General features: G+C 32.4%; 1 protein-coding gene across 1 annotated transcript in view; it reads right to left on the bottom strand.

Moving 5' to 3' along the window:
• LOC142337485 (peroxiredoxin-2-like) overlaps nucleotides 1-25,213 on the bottom strand; it is a 538,029-nt gene that overhangs the window by 494,218 nt on the left and 18,598 nt on the right. The gene's annotated exons all lie outside the window — the stretch shown is intronic.

Raw genomic sequence — 25,213 nt, 5'->3', positions numbered from 1 at the left:
TCAGTCGGATTTTTGCGATGTTGGAATCAAAGAGTCTGCTGCTTGTGTTGTTACGCTTTTGTGACTATTTAGCGTTAAGGGTTTTGTTAAGGGTTTTATTTTTTGGTTTTTTAAGAAAGAATTGACGTTCAAAAAATTTTGGACCAGTTTCGTTGAACATGTGAAGTCTTCTGCCCGTCTACTTGCCTAATTCTTAGTAAACTTTTGTTTGAATTTATCTGAAACCCACCAATTATCTCGGCTTAAAAACTCCATTTTAAGCCGAGATACTTTCATTGCTCTTGTCATGAACTCCAACTTTCATTGCTTTTGTCATTAATAACGTAGTGGAGTAGCAAATTATGATAACCTTTGAAATAAAAGGGTAATCAGGTTGTTTCTCTTCGTGTATTTTCGTGTTCCTCGTTTTTCGTTATTCAGTTTTCATTTGTAAGTGGTTCGTTTAAAATGGAGCTTGTTGATTCAATATGATGGTTAATGGTTAGCAGAATTCCGAGTGTGTTGCCAGAGTTATTGGAACTTTTCTAGCCTAATGCTTTGGGTGAAAATCAACATATGGGTAATATGAAAAAAAGAAGTAAAATGCAGTAAAAATGTACGTAAATAGAGGAAATGGGCTTCTCACGGAAACTGCATTAAGCATATCATCGTTTAAGAGCTATTTTACCATTTCAATCCTCTCTATACGCACGATTTATTAGCTATGTTTGTAATTTGGCATTTTTTCTCATTTAGTTATTTTACTCACTTGAGTTAACTGCTTGCAGTTGTTCTCTTGTGCTCTTTTTGTGTCATTTGAATTTTTTTCCAATGTTGATTAAATTACGTGCTTCATGCGTGTCATACGTGCTCATTCTCAATAGTTTGTCTCGTGAGTCTCTAAGTTTCGAAAATAAGTCTATAAGCTCCAAACGATTGATGTAGTGCTATGTGCCTTTTTTACGTAAAAATTTTTGATGACCATTTTGTAAACTCCAGGCAATCGAGCGCAATTCGTCCCACGTCAGTTGGTCACGATCAATTATTGACATTTTTTTGTGCTGTTCAGATTGTTTTTAATTGCACAACTCTCTACTTAGGATTTATCTTGTGTGTGATACCTCTTGCTTTGGAGGTATGCAATTGAGCCACGAATGTGTAGTAGATTATTGAAGTTGGATTCGAGGATCGAATCCACCGTATTTCTTAATCGTCGGATTACCGCTTTTAATTATAATTTGTATTAGTGCTACAAATGCAGCTCTATTGTGATAAGGTGGACTTCTACCTCGAATCCAGGTAGAGTTTTTCTGAATGTAAAACTGAGAAGATTAAGAACAACTGAATTATACAAATTAAGTTAATCGAATGACTATTAACAAAATGGGAAAGTATGAACAAAATTCAAATCCTGACTTTATAGTCGGCAGTAAAATTTACCGACATTTATTATATTATAAAATATGTACTGGTTATTATAAATAGTAATTTTAAAACAAACTTGAACAATAACAATCCAACAGATTAAGTGCACAGGAAGCGGGGAGACTATGCAAGGTAAATGAAATGTAATGTAAAGCTGTTATGTTTACATTGAACATTATACTCGAAACAATAATTATTGCAAACTTGAGGGGCGAATCCACTAAATTTAAATAAAATCAGTGCACGGTACTAAGTATCCAAATTAAATTTAAACAAATGTAAGCCAGTTCAATTTACAATTTAATGCAAACATACAACAGAAAATATTGCGAATAGTGGCACAAATCCATTATTGACTAAATTAAACAGATTACAGTTAACAACTGACAATATATAGGCTGTCAAGGCATGAAACAAATGTTATTTTAAAATTAAATAATTGCGTGAAATTACTCAGTTTTGAATGAACAGTTTTTTTGCAGTTTTCAAATTTGGTTTTCGGCGTCAAAGACGTTCATACTAATTTCTCTTGCATAATCCTCGTAGTCATATTCCTCCGGAGACCAAAAACCAATTGGTGGAGGTGTTGGGTGACTAACTACTGGCAATTCAAATGATGTATCGGCTACAGGTGGTTGAAGCGCTTTTTCTTGGATTACTGTCTCGATTACTGGATGGGTGGATTTGTGCCGTTTTGGCACAGGAACGGAATCGTTATCGTTGACGGAACATGCAGAGCTCTCAAAACCGAAATAATCCGGAGCTTTTCTGGTTCGTTTCGATGTGGACGTTGTAGGTGAGGCGGTTGGAACGGCTTTGAAATTGTCGCTATTGGCCGAGGATATGCCAGAAGCAACGTCGGACTGTGTTGGGCGGTGTCGAATCTTGATTTCTCCCCGATACTTTTTCCTGAGATCTTTAGTGTGTTGGGCAATCTTTTACTCTGTTGGTTTATCATAAGGGAGAGGACGTCGCTGAGCATATTGCCAAAGTTCGGTGTTGCTTTCTGCTCCGGTCCTGAACTTATCAATGTCGCTATTTCGGACTTTGACCTCAGGGACGCCAGGTTCCTTGATGACAGTTGCTGTTGGTGAAGTCCTCACGACATTACTACCTGGAGCCAACATCTCCCAAAGCCCTCGTAGGTCCTTCTTCGATCGTTTAGAAATCTTTCGGGCTAACATTAGCTCCAAAGATAGCTCTGTTCGCGGTATGGGGTTTTTCAGTTTGGGATGGATAGTAAATCTTGAGATTGATTTATTTTTGTCCCCATTGCACCTCTGGCCTGCATCTACTTGGGCTTTTGTCATAGCCTCTTCAATAAGGTGTCACTACGGTCACCAGTCACGCAGCCATTTTTGTCCAGATTGTCCTCCACTGGAACTGTATCGGCGTCTAATTAGTGATGAAGAATATTTTCATAAGTTCCACGAATTTGGTATTGTGCTTATATTACTTAGTGGTGTATTTCGCTTTCTTCCGAAATGTGCTTGGAAAGGTGTTACGTTTGTTGTCTTTTGTTTACATATGCGTAATTGATATATTATTGACTTTGTTGCTGCTTTAATTGTGAATGTGTTGTTTCTATTGTCTAATTTCATTCAGCTTATGTGCTTTTTAATTGTGTGTTTCAAAAGCTCCACTAATCTAATAGCTCTATGGTTGTTATTAGGAGCAGTGATAATGTTAATATTATGTTGTTTACAGAAATTTTTTACTTTATATCCGATTAAACAACGTGCTTGATCTAATCTAATGTTTCGAGGAACACCATGTATTTGAATTTATTCATCTAGAAATTTAATTACATTGGGTCCATTAGCTTTATAAAAAAATTCTACTGTAGGGTATTTAGAAAAACGTCAATACATGCGAGGAAATGTATATCTTGATATTTTTCATTTGTAATGGGACCTCCGAAATTAATCTGTATTTCTTCGTTAGGTTCAGAACAATTTAATAAAGGTTGCCTTTTTGACGCTGAGACGACGGGTTTTAGATTCTTACAAATATCAGCGCAAGGCTTGCACTGTTCATCATTATTAAGAATCTCTCTATGCATGTAAAGCCAGAAGGCATACTGTCCAAGTGTAATCATACCCCAGCTACCGGGGTGTGTGAGGTGGAGAGACTCGAGTACTGCGTCTCGTATGGAGTGAGGAATTGCCACACGTTCGGCGACGCAGACACAACCGGACCTGACATGCAAATCCTTCCAATATGAGTAGAAGTAGGGATTCAATTCCTTGCACCTTTGTGCGTCGTTCTGTAGAATGGAGTCTCTCACCTATTTCAACACTGCATCCTTGCTGGTTAGTACTGCTAGGAAGCCTTTGGTGAATAATTGTGTAAAATTATTCTCAAAGACGTCTTCCTTTGAGAGTTCAAGATTCGGAGAGTTTTGTTTGTCATTAGAGGAGCGGGTTGAATTGACTGACAAATTCGAAGTTGATTGGAAAGTGACTCTGCTGTGTGTTGGAGGAGTTTGAGGATTGAACTTTGGGCTGCTCATAATTGAATTAGAGTTTGAGTGGATTTGTGCTGTGTTTGGTATTAGATTAGAAATTGAGTGGATTTGTGCTGCGTTTGCAGTATTATTGAGAAGCAACTGAGTTGTATGACGATTTAAGGCAGAAAGCAAACTGGAATGATTTGCGAGTGAGGATTTGAGGCACGCGTGGAATCTGTTTGATTGACGCTGCTAAAGTGCTGTGAGTGGCAGTTTTGTGGTGTGGTATTTACATAAATTGCTGCAATGGCGTCACGAAGGCGGGTAATTGTTGCTACCGCAAATTCTTCATCGTATATGTTGGTAACTTTTGCTTGTTGATTTGGTTGGCGGGAAATATAACCTACCAGCCCCATTTCTGCGCCTGGTATATGTTCAATGTTAAAATCAAAGGGTAAGAGTCGATCCACCCAACGGGTTGAACGACTATTATAGGATTTATTAGACCGATGTTCTTTCATAATTGAAAGTAGTGCTCGATGATCTGTGATGATTGTGAATGATTTTCCGAATAAATAATATTTAAAATATTCTACGTACCACACAACCCCTAATAATTCTAATTCGTTGATACTGTAGCGTTCCTCATTTGAGTTCAGGAAACGAGACGCGAATGCAACTGTATGCCAACCTGTCGGTGAAAGCAGTTCTAATGCTGCTCCTAATCCAGCTCTAGATGCATCGCATTTGACCCGGTTTTCTAAGTGTGAATTGTAATGTGGGTTTTCTGTTGCGTTTGTGACTATATTTTTAATTGATTGGAAATGAGTTTTAAGTTCGTCATTCCAAACAAATTTTGTATTCTTTTTAAGCAACGGTCGAAGTGGATGACATAATTGAGACAGATTAGGGATGAATTTACAAAGATAATGAACAGAACCTAAGAAAGATCGCAATTGTTTTAAATTTTTAGGTGCTGTTAAAATTAGAATTGTCGCTGTTTTAGTTTCAAGTGGTGCAATTCCAGACTGCGTGATTTTATGACCTAACCATTCAAATTCAGTTTTAGCGAAGTGGCATTTAGGTAAATTTATTCTCAAATTATCGTCGTCCAATTTTTTAGACGTTTATAAACTAACTTTAAATGATCTTCTTTAGAGCCGCGGCTAACGATTATAATATCATCTAGAAAGCAGTGGGTATCATCTAGTCCGACTAGTGTATAGTCCATTAATTTTTGGTATGCTGCTGGCATCTCAGTTAATCCATAAAATCCAGTAATGAAGCGGTATGTACCAGTGACCTCATCCCTAATGATATTAAAGTTGCAATGCCTAGCCTTTTCCGGGTCTAAATTAAGTTGACTGTATGCGTACTTCAAATCTCGAGTTGAGAAGTATGCTCGTGTGATGCGTTTGTATTTAGATTTCGTTGAATTGTGTCAATTAAGTTGTCTATTTTTGGCATCTGATATTTGTTTTTATGAATAGATTTATTTTAAATTTTTGAGTCTAAGGCAATTTTAACTGTTTTATCTCTTTTAACTGTGATAACTATAGGTGATATGAAATATTTGTCAGAAACTCTAATTAACTTTATGAAGTGTTTCTCATCTAGTAGTTTTTTAAGTTCTTCATTAACTAGAGGTTGCAGATAAATTGGGACCCTACCGCCTTTTTGGTGCGTAGGTGTGAATTCTTTATGAAACATAGATTTTACTGAATATTTTAATGATTTATTAATTCTTGAAATTAGACCTGGAAAATCAAATGCTATCTGTTTCTTGATGAAACATTGATTTTGATCAACATTTGAGACTTGTTTTGTTTGAGTGAGTGAAAGACCAAGTTGTGGAAAGAGATATCGTCCAATTATAGGTCTATGGCCATATTCTACAACTGTCACATTAACACCTGTAGCGACCCAACTGTTACATTTGACTGAAGTTTTGATTACTCCGATAGTTTTGATTAAACAATTTGAGAAAGTCTTGAGTTCGTGCATCTCTGGTGATCGTACCCAAAAGCTCTCTTTACAATCCGACACAACTGCAGTCGCAAGAATTTTAATAGTTATAGTGCATACGCTTCCCGAATCAACTAAAGCTTTTGCAATGGTATTCCCGATGCAAATGTTTACTTTCAATGGCTCTACTTCTCTAGTGTTGTTGTCAGTGGAGATTGTTGCAACACAATTGTCATCAAAGTCATCATAATCAGAGTCGTAGATTGCATCTTAGATACTGTGTTTTTGAAGCAATCCATCAATATGATTAACCTGCTCTCCAACTGTTGCTGAAGTACCCACCGTTGCTGTCTCGGAAATGGAATCGTCAACATTGTTCACTCTGGGTTTCGGCTAATTATGGTTGTTCAGGCTTTCTTCATACTTTTGCAAAATGATTTGCAAATCCACAGTTTCTGCGATTTTTCCCACGAGCAGGGCATTTTTGTCGATGAGTGCCCGACTACCCATAGCCACAGTTGGGAAAAACTGTAGTCATGACAAAACTGCTCATTGAGGGTCGCGATCTGTTCCATGAACTTTGTATGTTGTTGATGGATGTAGTCGTGATTTCGCTTGTGGTCTGGTGAACGGCGGTTCCAGACATCTTCAACTGATTCTGTATGCCCATCTCATTATTAATCGCCACTTCCAAAGCTTTTTTAGCCAATCTCGTTTCTTTTAGCAATTCTCTTTGGATCTCACCGTCTTTCATATTCTCTATGAAGACGTCCCGAATGATAGATTCTTCGTGACCGCCTAGATCACAGTTCAGAGACAGTTCCCGATGACAACTGTAAAATTTTTCGACTGGTTCTCCTTTCAGTTGTCTCCTTTCAGTTGAATGTATAGCGGTCGAAAGTTATATTTCGCTGCTTTGTAGATACCTGATCTAAACTCGCCCAGATCCTTTGTAGGTATCCAATCAATTTGAATATTTGGTTTTTGGGAACCAAATATTCGACGTCCTTCCATCCCGAGAATGAGATGAGTCAGTGAGACAGCTTTGTTATCACAAAATTTCCAGGGTCTATCGGCGCACAATATTCCTGCAAGTTCAATTTTTTGACACTTTTTGAGTCATGCATTCTTGAGTTGTTCATTCCGAGTTTTGCGATCCCTTTCACTCTGAGTCGTGCTATTTTCTACATTTTCTTCATAGATGGGTTCGGGAGGAAAGGTGACTTTGGTCGGTGGATCTTCACGAAGAGTATCGATTGGAATACCCTCTTTAGCGAGGACGGCCAGCTTCAACATTATCTACCAACGTTCCCATCTCAATGGTGGTTCTAATGTTGGTTTTCCCAAAAGGGTTCGATTCCAAGAAGGGCAAGTTCTTTGACTGCTGACTGCGCCATGTGATACATCTTGCTTTGGAGGTATGCAATTGAGCCACTATTATGTAGTAAATTATTGAAGTTGGATTCGAGGATCGAATCCACCATATTTCTTAATTGTCGGATTACCGCTTTTAATTCTATTCTGTATTAATGCTAGAAATGCAGCTCTATTGTGATGACGTGGACTTCTATCTCGAATTCAGGTAGAGTTATTCTGAATGTAAAACTGAGAAGATTAAGAACAACTGAATTTCACAAATTAAGTTAAGCGAATGAATATTAACAAAATGGTAAAGTATGAGCAAAACTGAAATCCTGACTTTATAGTCGGCGGTAAAATTCACCGATGTGAAATATGATGAGAGATAACTTTTAACTAGGACAAGGACAAGCTTAAGTAATTAAGTACAAATTAACAGAATATGGTACAACCGTACCACATTGTGTTATCTATATTTTAAAATCCTGATGTGAGTCCCTGACAACATAGATATTTTTAGGGGATAACTTTTATTAACTTTGCATAGAAAAGAGATATATTTCTAATCACACGGCTTTGTAAAAAAGAGTTTTTGTCTCCCACTTCTTGTCCAAGTTCAGTTTTCTCACATATTGTAAAAAGTACGTAACCGTCCAAAACCCTTTAATTTATTATAATGGTCTAACATGTTCCTTATTGCAAATTTGTTTAACAATATCTGCGAAAAAAATCAGTTTTGGATAAATAGGGGGAGCCAAAAAAATCTTTTCTGACGAACCGCGCGTGATATAAAAATATAATTATCTATAAGGTCAAAAATGAAACACTTTTGTTCGTTGCGATGCTGTTTTGTTGCTGCCAGAGAATAGGCATAGAACGCCGAATAGTAATCCTTAACCATAGAAAAAACATCGAAATATCAAAAATATATATAATTAAAAACTGGCCCATCAAAATTTCGAAAAAAAATGCTGTCATAAGAAAATCCAAAGATATCGTGAATGAGTCTAGAAAAAACACAATTTTAAGAATCCAAATAATCTTCAAAAATACTCAATAACTGACTAACATGTGAGGAATTGCGTTCAAACAGCTGCTGGTGGGTTCAATTGTTTGATAGCTTGCTTTAGTCAGTGAAGGGGGCATGAAAGGAGATCAGTTCACTAAGAGGCTTCAAATGGCGTCATAAGTGCTTATTTTAGACCATTTAGACCATTACAGCTTATTTGCCATCCAAAGTAACAAATAAACCTAGTGTTGGAATATTTTCAGTAGATAACTGGCATCAATTAGTAGTGGATAAAACAAGGAAACCAACCACCAGTAAAATTTGACCCTTTCTCCTAACGCTAATCGCGCATGTCGAATAGGGCCAAATTTTACTGCTTGTTGGTTTCCTTGTTTTATCCACTACTACATATTACCTTTATATTCACTCAAAATCTATCATTTCTTGTCTCACTTAGTGCAAACCACTAGTGTCCAGTTAAGCTGGTAATTAACTGTTATCAGACGGATAGTTTGGGTTCTATCACCACTGACTCCAGTGGATGTCCCTAGATACTAATATAAAACTAGTGAGATCGTGTAACAAGCACGTAAAACCAACTTGCGAAAATAACCTGAATACAAAACCAGCTTAACTTTTTTATAAATTTTTTAAATTTTGCTAATATTTTGCGAAGCACTCTTTAAGAGCGAAATCGCCCCTATCGGAGTGAAGCCCCAGTACAAAGTCACTATTTATCACGCTTAAAGAGTGATTTCACTCTTTTTTAATTAATTTTTAAATTTATCTAAATTTTTTAATAAACTTTTATTTTTTTTATTTTTCTATATTTTTTATTTTAAATTATCTATACTCTTCAATAAATTTATATTCTCTTTTACTTTTTCTGTATTTATTCCATTATTAATAAGAACAACTTTCCCCAGTTTGGGTAATAACAGATCTGGGAACCAGTTCCACTGATCTCTCAGTTAAATTTCTACTAAATCCTCTAGTTAACTCTACATCTTGATGTTTTTTCTTTACATGAGCTCTTATTCCATCATATCTCACAACAGAAGGACAATATAGACAATTAAATTTAGTTGAAGTACAATTTCTACATGTATACTTACTCTCATCAAAATCAGTTAGAGATTTTACAGAATTAAATTTATTACAATTTCTAGTTAAGACTTTGGTGTTAAAGTTAGAGTTAGAGTTAGAGTTAGAGCTATAGTTAGAGTAAGAGTTAGAGTTAATGCTAGAGTTAGAGTAAGAGTTATAGTTGGAGTTAATGCTAGAATTAGAACTGATGCTAAAGCTAGAGCTGGAGTCAGAGCTAGAGTTAGAGTTAGAGTCAGAGTTAATGCTAGAGTTAGAGTTAGAGTTATAGTTAGAGTTAATGCTAGAATTAGAAATAACACTAAAGCTAGAGCTAGAGTTAGAGCTAGAGTTAGAGTTAGAGTTAGAGTTAGAGCTAGAGTTAGAGTTAGAGCTACAGTTAGAGTTAGAGTTATATCCAGATTCATCTTTGAAAGAACAATCAGTTTTCATACAAATACAACTTAATGTTTTTCAACACATGCACATTTTCTAATTTTATTTTCATGATATATTGAATAATGAAAAACTAAATTAAAAGGGAGTTCACATTTAAGTTTACACTCTAAACATTTTATAACCATTTATAATTGGTCAAATTTCAATTATACCCAACATATTTAGCCAAGATTCAAATTACATCTATGGCATTATCTTTAGACCCGACACACTCTGTTAAATATTTCTTCTCCGTCGTATTGAGTGTATTAGTTTTATATCTTCTATCTAAAATCACTTCAAGGTCTAATTCGGTTTTATCTCTAACAAAATTTATAATTTCTTCTCTAAATTCTTAGTCTCTTAGTCTCTTCCAGTCTCTTTATTTATATATTCTCCTTGTAGCTTTTCGATAAAATGTTTTCTTTGCTCTTCTTCTCCGCATCCAAAGTTAACCAATGTACTTGCTTTATTTAATATATTACTTGCACTCGTTGCCACATGTCCAGCAGTTTTCACTGTTGTATCAGGACTCATATAATTATATATCATAAAACTTGTACCCATAATTCCTAGAATAGTTGATGCTAACCTAAAACCACCAGCTTTAACCATTTTTTGTTTTAAAACATCATTCTGTATTTTAATACCTTTTAATGTAAGAAGTTTATTAAAATAGAACTGATAATTATCATGATTAATAGTATTTCTATCTCTAGCATTTATCATGAGTAGTTTCATATATGCTATAAGTTTATTTTTATCTTCACTTTCTAATTTAGCTTTTAAACTAAGAGCTTTTAAATCAAGGAAACCAACTCTCGAGTCATATATCATAGTTCTATTCTTATCAATAATAATAAAAGTATTCTCTTTCCTATTATATTTAATTATACCATAACGAAGTTCATCTGGCATTCCGTCTCTACAATTAAAATAGTTACTATTTAACTCTCTAGTTATTTTTTTGAAGTTATGTTCACATTTATATATTTTAATAAACTTTTTAAATAGATCAGCTCCATTATAAGTTGTTAAATGGATAGTATCACAACTCATTCTTGCTGTATCAATTATTTGAGCTGGTTTATGACACATTACAATCATTTGAAAATTAAATGTCTTCCTTCTGTGAAATAGTAAGCTATATCCATATTTAACTTATCACCCATATCATCAAGAACAATTACACTATCTTTGAATTTAGACTTATTTTTTGATGTGATCATATTTATATCGCATGTATTAAATCCAATATAAAACTCACCAGTCTCAGGATCTATCCAATCTCTATCATCTTTACAAATTATGATTATATTTTTAGCTTGATCGGTGAAACTGCTTCGCAGATCAGTGAACGAATTTGTTCGTGGTTTACCAAATTACTTCCCTAATCTTGGTCTTGGTTTTGGTGTTGGTCTTGGTTTTGGCTTTGGCTTTGATCGATGTAACTGCTTCGCGGATCTAAGTTTAACTTTAGGTATTGTCTAATAAAATATGTCTTGCCTGTACCAGTTCCACCATAAACAATAGTTTGTAATGGTGGCTTTTCATATTTAAATCTAACTAGACCCCTATTCATAAATCCACCAAAGCTTTCTTCTAGTTTTGTATATTTACTTGGTATTGAATCATATATTATATAAGAAATTCCAATTAAGAAAATAAAAATTATAACTCAGCTACCTGTCTCCATTTTTGTACCTATTAAAAATGCTTATCCTAACTTTTGAGGAATTCAATAATAAATTTAATATTGATAATTATGCAATGAGTGATATCAGAACAAAAGATATAGGAAAAGGTATAAGTCTAACACCAATTGAAACTGTAATGAGAGATTAAACTCAAGATAACACAAGTGAACCTAACGCCAACATTATTGTGAATCTACATCCCACTGATGGTACACATTGGGTTTTAGTTATAAGAGGAGAAGGTGGTCCTGTGTATTACGTTGATAGTTTTGGTGTTGAGACCCCACCATTATTTTTAGAAGAATATGTTGATTTAGGCTCTAATGAAAGAATACAGCAATATGATGAATCTTATTGTGGGGCTTATTGTTTATATATGATCTATCTTATTGATAGAGGATTTAGAATTAACAGTGCTTTGAATATTCTAGTTAATCAATGTAAATATGCAGGAATATATAATGACTGTTTTTGTTTAGGTTGTAGTAAAGATCAACGAAGTAGATTTGCTAATAATGTTAATGTTAATGATAATGATAATGATCTACGAAGTAGCTTTGCTAATAATGTTAATGATAATGTTATTGATATTGATAATGCTAATGATAATATTAATGATAATGATAATGATAATGTTAATGATAATGATCTACGAAGTAGCTTCGCTAAAAATGTTAATGATAATGATAATGTTAATGATAGTGATAATGTTAATGATAATTTTATATATCTATTTGATGAAAAACATCAAAGGGGTAAACCTAACAACAATGAAAATCCGCGATCAGACTCCGTCTGTGGTAAACCAAGCAATTATACTGATCCACGTAGTGGCAACTTCGTTGATCTTAGTAACAATATCCCTGTTAATATAAATGAAGATCTACCATCATGGCTAAATGATGATAATATAATTACAGGAGCTACACTCCCAGAGAACTTTAGATGTATAATATCTAATCCCAGTGAATGTGGTAAGACATTCTTATTAAAAAAATTAATTTTGGCTAGAATATACCTTGATAAGATATACATTATTGGTCCTACTGGTGATCAATATGAAGGTGTAGAGAGTTATAATCGACGAAGTCGCAACTCTGTTGAAGATAAAGCCGATGTTGAGTTTGTTAAAGATATAAAAGATTTACCCTTTCCCGATCAACTACCAAAAGACTTAAAGAAACTAATGATATTCGATGATGTTAGAGCCAAAGAACCAGTTATTAATGAATACTTTTGTAGAGGTAGACATAAAAATTGCAAAATGATATATCTTAATCAAAATCTATTCACAATAGATAGACATAGTGTTAGAGAGAATTGTAATCTATTTGTTTTTTTTGAACAAAGAGGTAAAGTCCTCATATCTATAAATCAAAATTTCTTTAATAATGTTGAACTTAGTTATACTGATTTTGCTAATATATGTAATAAGGTATGGAAAGAGCCTTATAATTACGTTGTCATTGATATAACTAAAAATAAAAATATTAATGATAAATTAAGACTTAATTGGGATAGGAGAGTTTTCTAGTTTAGTTTAAGTTTAAGTTTATATCTAGATTAGATCAACGAAGTTGCTGGTTACACCACATGGCCCAGCTTACTACGTCAGATCAACGAAGTTGTTGCTGGTTACACCAGATGTAAAGTAAAACTTAATACATCACCATTAAAGTCTATAGGTCTTCCATGCTCATCTTTAATATGAAACTCTATATATTCTATTCTGTCTTTAGTTATATTTTGATACAAGATATTAGTTGGTATAATATTTATCAAGTAACCTGGTGGTTCTGTTAGAGAAAAAGTATATAGTATGTCTGTGTTATTCCCATTATCTTTATTACCAGATATCACATTACAATGAATGTTTTTAGTACTAAAACACATAATATCAACAATTTTCTGAGATGTATATTTACCTTGTTCATATAATTTTTTTCTAAAGCCCAGTAATGGGGCTGGTGAATTTTTCATGTCAAAGTTAATTGCACCATGTTTTATTTTCATTAAACTTTTCATTGTATTCTTATCAGGTTCTATTATAACATTACCATTTCTTTCATCTTTTTATTAATTCTGCTATTTCGATTAATTCATATGCACCTGGTATAACAGCTAAAATAGGGGTATCTGACCATGTCTCACCCTGGGTATCATATAAGAATTGACTGCTCCTTCTATTCACATTAAACACCGAATTATAAACAGATAATCTAATTAGCCTAAATTTGATTAGTTAAGTATAGGTTCACTAAAGTTAAACTTTTCTGTTGGCTTTATCATTCTAAAGTTAAGTTCTGCTCTTCTTTAGTTTTACTTAGAGTTTTATTTATCTTTCGTAGTTCATATAAGATTAACGAAGTAGTATTTCCCGTGATTAAACTGTCAGTCATTTTATTATATTCAAATATTAGATTATATTTATTGCGAAACATGGGCGAAGCCCCATAGTTATGATTATAGCATTTTTTATAGTCATAGTTATAGTTATAATTATAGTTATAGTTATAGTTAAAGTTAAATTTTTGGATTATAAAAATGAACTTTAATTTGGATAAAACTTATGGTTATAATAATGATATACACAAAAGTAAGATTATAAAATATAAACCAAATAATCTAGCAACAATGAATACGGTTAATACTAATATCAATATCATTCTCAATAGAGAAGAGAAACATTTAAACTTGCGTGAATCATATCTAGAGATAGTTTGTTGTATCAGATGATGCTGGTGCTGTATTTGCTAATAATGCTAATATCAGATTAGTTAATTATGGTATGATGGCATTGTTTAGTTCAGTTAAACTTGAAACTAGTGGTGGTAGGACTATTGAATATATAGATCATTGTCATCCTAATCTCCTAATCTATTGATGTATAAGTTATTAACTAGTACTGATGATGAACATGAGAGTGGTTTCGTTAGAAATCAAGGCGATAGAGATAGTCAACTTAAAGGTGACCATATTGCAGAACGAGGTCATATGTATATGATGATTAAGATGAGTGATCTATTTGGTTTCGTCAATGATTTAGAAAAGATTATATATGGTTTCAGGTTTAAACTAATATTAAAAAGAAATAATAATGATAGAGCTCTATTTAGAGTTAATGCTGGTGCTGATGCAGTTGGTAATGATGGTAATATAGATATTAGAGATATATCATGGTGTCATGGTGTGTGCCCAGTATTGATCCTAGTAATGACAATAGAATTATTGTGCAAAAGGGTTTAAGTAAAAAGAATAATGTAGACTTTAGCTATTATGAAAGAAAGACATTTTATAAGAATGTACCCAATGCTACTAACTTCTTGTTTGATCTAGGTATGGAAAGTGGTTTGGAAAGACCGCAATATACAATAATTGGTTTTGAAAATAATAATGTAATGAACAAACTCATGATGCAAGTACATTTGATATAATGAATGTTACTGAATGTTATTGTAAGATTTGTAGCGAGTTTTATGCTGAGGATAAAATGAATATTAGTTATGGTACCAATAATTATAATGAGGCTTTAAAAGATATTGTTACCTTTAATAAAGATTATAATGGGCTACCACATAATATAAAACCATATATAAATCATAAAACATTCAAAAGCAGTTATAGAATATATGTATTTGATACTAGATATAAAAGTGATCATATAGGTCCACAACCAATACAACTTCATTTTAAATTTAGTGCTGCAGTTGCCAATGTTATATGTCATGCATTTATATCAACTAGAGAGGTTATTAGTGTGAATAGTGATGGAAATAAGATGGTTGATATAGTATCATATTTATAATTATAAATATGGCCCTAGTCATTATTTAAGATATATCTCTAGCTATAATCATCTGCGAAGCAGTTCCTGATAATTATAATTATAACTATTTCTTACTTGTCTTAACAAAACCCCTAGCATAAATAATATCTAGTTTCTTTTTATTCTCTAGAGATAAGCCTCCAGCTTCAAGCTTAATCTTAGCCCTGGGCCTAACCAATAAAGGGATTAACAACAAAGGGATTAGACTTTTTCACTTCCATTATTTTTTAAATATAGAAATGAGTCTTCTAAATAAGTTCAAAACGAATTCATATTGTGTTGGTGGTAGACATTATAGTGGTACTATTAATATAAGAGGGGTTGTGTCAGCTAAAGGAACTAAGATGTTAAGGGGTAATTATGTTAAGTGTAGAAAAAATAAGTCAATCACAGTATCTGATGGGAGAATAGATGCTGAGGGATTGAAAGATTTCTTTAAAAGTATTGGTAAAGCTACGGTTAACTTTGGAAAGAAAGTTGCTAATAATCCAGTAAGAGTATTAGAAAAAGCATGTAAAATAGGAAGTGCAGCTGCAAGTAGAAACCCTAGAGCTGCTTTATCAGCCACACCTGATTTTATCAAATTACTGGTGAAGGTATAACATAACTTATATCTACACAACTTCTTATTATAGTTATTAGTTTCAATTTCATAATAATTTCTAATATCTTTTATAATGTTAATATTGTTGTGAAACTTATTATTGGTGGGATTCTTTTCATTTATTAATCGTTCTGATACTGAAGACAGATCTGGATATAGTATTCTCTCACTCGGTGCTGTTGGTTATACTTAGGTACAAAGAAAAGATAATTTAGTTATAGCTAAGACTAAGACTATAGTTTCAGTTGAAACTCTATATCTATCTATCTGCGAAGCCAGTTCCTGGATAAACATTAATACTAATATTACTATTACTAAAAACATTGTTATTACAAAGCACTAATAGCTTTAATCTAAAAAACATTTAACTTAATTTTCTTTTTCTTCTTATATTCTTCATATACCTTGACTAATTCATTATATTCATCATTATCTATTTTATTATCATTCATTGATTTAGTATATAGTTTATTAAACTTGTCGCTAACTTGTTTACATAAAATATACATTTGTGAATACTTTATAATTTTATTTCTTATTTTAGTATTAATGGTTTTTGATAATGAACCACAAACAGTTGCTGTAGCAAAAGCTGTTGGTATAGAATAAGGTAATCCTTTACCTGTTAGTGCAACTGATGTTGTTGTTGCCGTTGTTGCTGTTGATGATAAAACTATTTCTGTTATCTCAGCTACGTTAATATAATTTTTATATCTACATAACTTCTTATTATGATTATTAGTTTCAGTTCCTTAATAATTTTTAATATCTTTTATAATGTTAATATTGTTGTGAAATTTATTATTGGCTTGATTCTTTTCATTTATTAGTCGTTCTGATAATGAAGACAGATCTGGATATAGTAATCTCTCACTCGGTGCTGTTGGTTTAGTCAAAGTTTTGGTTATTTTAATTAGTAAAAATTCCGTCTATTTCGTTCATTATATCTTCTTGTTTAAAATCATAATGCATCTCAAGTCTTGCTTGCTCTTTATTATCAACTTGTGTACTTTTTAAAAGTATAGCTATTATATACTGTACTATAACACCTCTAAGAGATTTATTGTATTCTTTCATTTCTCTTAGACCGTTAGTAAACATATCATCTAAATGTATGTTAGTAATATTTTGATTAAACTTATTGTTATCAAATTCTTGTTTTAATTGATTACATTTAGAGATAGTATCAGCAGCAACTTTATTACAAATCTTAACAGTATTTGTGACTTCGTTTGCTGATTCAATAAACTCATTAAATAGTTCATCATTAACTCGTGTTTCATTTAGCTGTAATATTTTAGTTGTGACTTAATCAAATTAACCTTTTCTTAGCTCAGTTATGTTTTTAGTTAAAATATCTATTTTATTATTAGAAGATAATAAGTTATTGCCACAATACTCTTTATTAACAACATCTTTTTCATCTATTGGAGGATGAACATTTGTAACTTTATAGGTATCCTTCATGTCAATATTATCATTATCTTCTAGGAATAAACCACGAGCCTTACTTATTGTTAAGTTTTTCCCCGATGAGCCAAGAAGTGGCTTCCCCGATTGATGTTTCGCTTGGTTAAATCTATTTCTTGTCATCTTTGTTTTTGTTTACAGTAAGAAATGAATCTACCAAGTAGCTGACCGTAGGTCTATCCAGCGTCGCTGGCTTAGGACCGTAGGTCTATATTTAATGATTCTAAAACTTTATTATAAGATATTCAAAACCTCGGATTTTACTAATTCTTGTTCGTAATATTTACCTTCTATTATCTCTTCATTCATATCTTCTATCTTATATTTTGGTGGTTGTGTGTTCAAAACTTCATTGATTTTAAATAGTTCTCTATTCCAATTAGAATTGTATCCCTTAGAGAAGATATTACGTTTATCTGCCCTTCTAACATAATCACCAACTTTAAATTTTGGTTTTGCTTTGGTAGATTTAACATAGTACCTAACTCAGGATTTTTAGAAGCATCAACTGGTGTCATATTAATTGTTAAATGAGTGTTATTGTTATATGTTTTGACTGCATCATTTAGTATATTTACGCAATTACCATCACCATTGATGAACAGTGGTTTATTAAGAATGTGTAATAATGTTCTATTGAATCTCTCTATAAATACAACCTTTAATTAACTATAAGTAGAATATAGTTTTGTTTCGTATTCTTTGAGTAAAGATTTAAATGTTTTATTGTAAAACTCATTACCTCTATCTACCCATAACTTTTCTGGTTTTCGGCTTTCAGAGCCACCCTGTGGATGTTCACTAATACTATTTTAAAGCCATTAGTTATAGATAAACCAGATTTATTCTTTAATGGTATAGCCCATGCATATTTTGTGAATATATCTATAACTGTTAATATAAACTTATAATAATTATTGTAATTACTTAGAGATGACTTATCAATTAAATCAGCTGACCATTTTTCATCTTTATATAATATTATTATTCTCTCTATTCTAAACTTTGTTATTTGAGGACTGAATACTTCTTTAGCTAATAGTTGTTGTTGTTTTTCCATCATTATTTATTTACCATAGTTAAAAACAAAATTATCTTGTTGCTCTTGATTAATAATATTCATAGATAATAGTTGCTTAGATATATCTAGCATTTCATCATATAATCCATCACGACCGGCTTTTGTTTCTAGTATTAATAATTCTAGTCTTTCTACTAAATTATTTGGGTTAGGGTTGCTATTAAAACCCCGCCAAATACATCATCTTTTACCCCCATTATACGTTTTGTTGTTCTAAATATAGCACTTTTCTTATCCCCTTTTCCTACATCATATCTAATATCCTTTAAAAACATTTTAATTTTGTTTTCATCTTCCTCGATATCATCATATAATACATTTGATTTAGTAAGAAAGTCAGTAAATCCTTCTGAGAATTCATATACATTATCCTTAACTAAAAATGCACTCTGCTCTAGGGTTATATCAACATCATTCATTTTATATCTTCTAGTAGGCAAATCGACAAGATTTAATTTTAATTGAGGATTAGTTTGACCCCCCACTTTATGAAGAATTTTGGCTGTCTTTGTATCAACAAAAACTGGTGCTGTATCTTGAGTTTCGTTCATGGTCCCCTTTAACGTTTCATTAATTTTGGAAGTGTTTTCACCGATCCGTGAAGCGGTTTCACCGATCTGGAAACCAGCTTGCTGGATCATCTTAGTTTGTTTATCTAACTCTTGATTTTGCCAATCTATTGCTCTTAATGTTTGTTCAATAAATGCTAGATTGTGTTCATTGTTTGCATTTAGTGTTTTAGTTAAAGGATCAAATAACTCTTCTATTTCACCATAATATTCTTGTTGTTTTAATTTATCTTCTAATCTATTTCTTCTGTTTTGTTTTTCTAAATTATTTACTTTTATAAGTGTTTCTAATTTAGTCATTTTTTAATATTATAATAAATTATTGTATAGTGTAAATGCAGCAAAGATTAACTTTCTATCATCATTAACGGTTAGCTTTTTAATATTAATTATAAGTAGATCTCTGTCTCCATCTAATGATCTGCGAAGCAGTTTCACTGATGCATTCTTAATCGGAGAAGGGCCTTTGGCCTTGGTTGGTGTAACAAGGCTTGCCCTTCCCCAACCTGTTTTGCAGATTTTTTTTACTAGATCTCTTTTGAATAGACATAGATTCTCATCATGAGGATAGCTTTTAATATTATATACATAAAATCTTTTATCATCAAATGTGTTTAGACTAATCTTAATGGTTTTTGTTGTTGTCATGTTATCACCAACTTTTTGTATTCTACATTCATCTACACTTCTCTCTCTGTTATACATTAGTGCATTATAATACTCCTCATGTTTAGCATTTTTACAATTCTTTAGTCCTTTCTCTTTAGTATTCTTAGGATAGTCTTTGAAACTATATGTCTTTGGTGACAGGGCTATAAACTCTTCTATAACTTTACTACCTAATTCATGTTTGAATTTGCCTGGAATTTTATTATTAGTTTTAATTGGAGGTTCGAGATTGGATAGGTCCATATGTTCATTGTCGACATTACCCTCGCTAAAACTTAACACAAAACTATCAGTATCCATATAATGGAGTTGTAGATCTTTGAGAGATGGTTGAAGAATATTATAGAATACATCATACATGTGTAATTTACTTAATTCTAAGATAGTAACACCCACGTATACTGGAGAATCATATTCTATTTTTTTTCTTTATGTATTCAATTTGGCTATAATCCTTATATCTAGTTATATTCTTAAGTGTTGGTTTACTTATACTTTTCATTATCTTTTCTTCATCATGTAAGAACCTAGTTTGAAGGAAGTGTAGGGGTTTCATGCACATTCTTCCATATAGTGAATTGTTCATTAATTTCCTTACATCGTTTTCTGCTTCAGTTTTAGCTGTTGCTCTTTTATTAGTATTGTTTTGTATATAATCTCTACATATATAATCTTGTTTAAATTTAATTACTCTATGTATTTTAGTTACTTTTACTCCCATCTTAACATAGAACTTTATCATCCTATAATGAACCATATATTCTGTTTTGTTGTTTTGGTCTAAGCTTAAATTCTCTGTTTTTGTTTTACTTTTCTCTCTTTCTCGGTATCCCAATTCATTATCATTTATCTTTCTCTTATCGGGCATTAATGCTAGTTGCTCTGTTCTATCTTTACATGTGTCAGTATAATTAATATCGCAAACTATATAGTAACCATGATCACTATCATCTGGAGTATTAAATATAGTATCAAGAGTAGTAGTAGTAGTAGTAGTAGTAGTAGTAGTAGTAATAGTATTAAACTGGAAGTCCTTATAAGGTAGCTTTTGCATCATTGCATAGCCGTATAGGTTGTTTGCATCGATGTACCAGATATTTCGGTAATGGGACTTTATCCATGTTTCACCATTGTTGACTATCCTATCACCCATTAGACCACATATACCACCTCTCTTTGCCTCAACAAAATCAACTAGTGTTTGTTTATCTTGTAATGTATCTAATGTTACACCGGTTGACATTAACCAACAAACAAAACTATAACCGGGAAGACTTACATAGTGTAGGGGATTGAGCTTGAATTCTTTCATACTTAGTTTAACATATTCATTCATGCAGTAGTCTAATATTTCCACATCATTTTGTAAATACTCTATAGTTAGATCTTTACCATTTTTATGACTGTTGTTTTTATTAAAGATATCGACTTCTTCTTGTGTTGGTTATTTATTCGAGAGAGAGAGGATTTGAAGTTTTCTATTTTTAGATTACCTATAACTTCTTGGTAGGTAGCTCTGCTAACATTGGCAGCTTCGCTGTCATACGACTTTGTCGTGGTTCCCCAGGTGTCTAAACCAAAGTATTCATATGGATATAATGTTTTAGTTTTACAACCGTATATTTTTGCCATTTGATCTAGAGTCTTAGCTAAGAAGTTATAACTCTCTAAGAATTTAAGACAACCAATGCTAAACATCTTAGACTAACCAGCAACTAGTGGTATGTTATCTATTTTTCTTTTATCATTATTCTGTTTAAAGAGTTTGCTTCATAGTAGGGTGAAGTCATAGCCAGAGCCATTGTGGAATATTACAGGAATGAAGTTTTGTTGTTTGTACCTCAGATTACATACTCTACATGCTGGTCCTCAATATTTAACAGTTTCATGACAATGATCTTTTATTTTATTAATACATGTTTTACTGCAGATATGACAAGTGTTATTAGTTTCATGATTTAATTTATCTTCTTCATTGAACATCATTTTTTTGTTGCGCTTGAAGTTATTCTCAGTTTCTATTTCTAATAGATCACTAGCAAATCTTTTGATACAATCAAGACCGAAATAGTATTAGAAATTACACTGCCGGATGTAACCCACACTTATTGGTATGTGTTCAGCTATTACATATTTGCTAGTTGAGGTCGACACGTTGGTGACACAACATTCCATATCAGCAGTTATATAATTTTTTATACTCTGACGTTTGTGTTCATTTATAAAAGTAATTTTCTTCTTCTTAGGACAGACAACCTCGGGTTTGAAAGAGTTGTTACATTCATGTTTGTCGTATCTAATTTGTGAATCAAACCAATATGTACATCTATCGCAATAATAATATTTAATGTTATTTTTGTTTGGTAGATCTAACAAGGTTTCTATGTTTTTAATTAGAGCACGGTGTTCTGTAGTACCATCTCCCCAAACCAATATTCTGACTTTTTTTCTATCTTTATCAAAATCATCCACTGGTTTAAACAATTCTACTTTACCCCCACCACAAGTTGTGTATACCCAAATATTAATATTGTACAATTTCTGTATTCTTAATATATATCCGAAGTCATCTTCTTGTTGTTGTCTTGGTTCAATTAGTTTATTTTGGTATTTACTTTCACGTATTGCGTGGTGCATGGCAGGACATAGCCAAGCAGTAATAGTCATTTGCGAGCAGTTGTATTTATAACTAAGTATATTCAATATTTATTTAGAGTTTTTGAGGTCAGGAGGTAAATCTATATAACTACCAATTGGTGCTTTACTGGGTTCAATATTTATCTGAATACTTTTTAATACGAGAAACTTAAAGTCATAGCCATAACCCTCCTATATTTCCTTTTCAAAGTTTAACCATTGTGTGCAATCTCCATTTTCATATATTGCGTTAGTGATAATATAGTCAGTGTTGAAAAATATTTTTGTAATTTTATTTCCTTCTTTGGTTCTCCTCTTCTACTCACACTCGGCCGTGACTTTATAATTAAAGCTCTTAACTTTTCTAAACTGATAACAGTTTTTAATTTCCTCTAATGAGTAATTAGTTGCTTCGCCTATATCTTCAATGTAATTTCCACCTTTATCCGTAATATAAAATTCTCTCTTGTTCTGACTTGAGTTTATATCAAAGTCTTCTGTGTTTTCTAGATGCATGCGATTGTTACCATATGAATGAGTAGTTAGAGCTGCATTACTTCTAAATTCTTCATGATATTCTTTGCATTCATACTTAATTCTGTTGTAGATGTTGTCGTCGGGTTTAGTTTCAGTTTTAATAATATCTTTAGTTTCAGTTTTAGTAGAAGATTTGACATAGATAAAGTCTCCATCCGAATCATACATTTTCTCTATAGTTTTAGTTGAGGCTTCAGTTTTTGTTGAGGCTTCAGTTATAGCCTCATCCAAATCAGAATCAGTGAAACTGCTTCGCAGATCAAACCTTTTCTCCAATAGTTATTTATGTTTGGGATCGTTTGATTGATGTCTGTATAAACCTTTCTTTGTTTCAAAGGATAAATTACAGACGTCGCATAAGTTCACATTTGTGACATTACTGTTTGTTGAATGAGACATGATATATTTTATTAGGGAAAATTTTGGAAAACAATTTTTCGAAAATGAATAATGAAGTGTGATAAGTGTAAAAGTAAGCCTAAGAGGGAGTGTTGTAATGATTGTAAAGAATTAGATTACTGTTGTTATATATGCAAAGATATAGTTAAAATAAAAAATTATATTAAACATTTGGGTGACCATTATGCCAATTCAAATCAATATCTAGAGTGTAACATGTGTAAAGTTTATAAGCATATTTCTTTCTTTAGGTTTAGAAATGGAAGATGCAGATTGTGCATCTACCTTAACAGATATAGATACACACATACCAAAGATAGATTCAAGGAATATGTCAAAAGATTTATTTTAAAAGTTTAGAGTTTAGCTGGTTTTTTGTGCATATTATCCACGAAGTGGCTTCATCAATCCACAAAGTGGCTTCACAGATTTTCGCAAGTTGGTTTTACGTGCTTGTTACACGGTGTCATCTGCGAAGCAGTTTCACTGATTAGTTTTACTGAAAAACAATGATCACTGTGTTTCCACCAATCTCAGTGTTTGTGACTGTATACCCATCACAGTGTGTCCCATATACAGTCTCACAGCAGGGATCATCCTTTTTAAGAACTGTGAATTTGGTTTTTTTATCTCACTTAGTTTCATAGTAATTCATTAAAGTCGGGTGACGTTCACTGGAGTCAGTGAGGAAGGAACCCCAAACCTTCCGTTTGCTAAAGCAACTTAACTAGACTCGATGATTTAACCACTAAGCCAAGTGAGACAAGAAAGTTTTAGTTTTAGATTGATTAAATATTGATTAGGAGGATATGAAAATTTTTATTTTTTAATATTCTTTTCAATTTCTATTCAAGTTTTCTTTTTATGTTCAAGTTTTTTCGCAAGTTTGTTTACGTGCTTTTTACACGGTCTCTCTAGTTACACTAGTATCTGGGATACGTCCACCGGAGTCGGTGGGGATAGAACCCGAACTATCCGTCTGATAATGGACAATTACCAGCTTAACTCTGTACTAGTGTATTGCACTAATTGAGACAAGAAATGATAGATTTGGAGTGAATATAAAGGTAATATGTAGTAGTGGATAAAACAAGGATACAAACAAGCAGTAAAATTTGGCCCTATTCGACATGCGCGATTAGCGTTAGGAGAAAGGGTCAAAGTTTACTGGTGGTTGGTGTCCTTGTTTTATCCACTACTTCAATGAGTTCAGTGGCTTAAGGTGGTCAATGGGAAAATAATTTAAATCACACATAATGGTCATGGAAAAAGATAAACGGGACAAAAATAGCTGTTTAAAATTTATTTCGAAAGCATTTATTGGAAAAACGCACCTTTGACTCAATTTAACCCTTATTTTTTCAACAAAAAGGCAATAGGCAAAAAAGCTCATTTTTGACTGATTTTTGAATTAATTCTATTCAATTAAAATTATTGCTCCATTTTTTGTGTCTGTCAATTGGCGTCAAAAATGAAATACATTGATACGATTAACCAGTGCAAAGCAGCCAATAACATAGATGACAAAATTTCCAAAACAAAAAAAATGTGGAGCACTTTAATAATAATAATAGATAAGATAGAGAGCTATGTTAGGCCTCCTATTGGCTTTTTGCGATTCAAAGAGTTTGAATTGTATCGGCGCGCTGTCTTTATTTTTTGTAACGATCTGTTCATACCTTTCCATGTTTTTCAAATTAAAGTGGAGCAGTATTTCGGTCCACGCTCAAAAGAGAAGTGGAGCAAGAAACGAGTGGTTCGGCGGCGTACTTTTGTTTTTAAAAAAACTTTTTTCACTTTAATTTTTGAGAAGATTGAAAAAATTGTGCTTGAACGAAAGTTTTTGTTTCACTATAGTGAATTTTGGTTCGTTCTGTAATTTGACTTTTTTTTAATGGTTTTCTGACCGGTTTACTTTTTTGAATGGCTTTCCGAATCAAATCCTAGTCATTACTAGGTCTAATTCAATGGTTAGTCCATGAAAACTCTTTGAGTTGTAGTCCAAGACTTGTCCTCC

Source organism: Convolutriloba macropyga, chromosome 4 (assembly GCF_964194025.1).
Source record: "Convolutriloba macropyga chromosome 4, txConMacr16.3, whole genome shotgun sequence".
Classification (NCBI taxonomy): Eukaryota; Metazoa; Xenacoelomorpha; order Acoela; family Convolutidae; genus Convolutriloba; species Convolutriloba macropyga.
The sequence above is the reverse complement of the archived record's forward strand: the minus strand, read 5'-3'. Positions and strand labels throughout refer to the sequence as shown.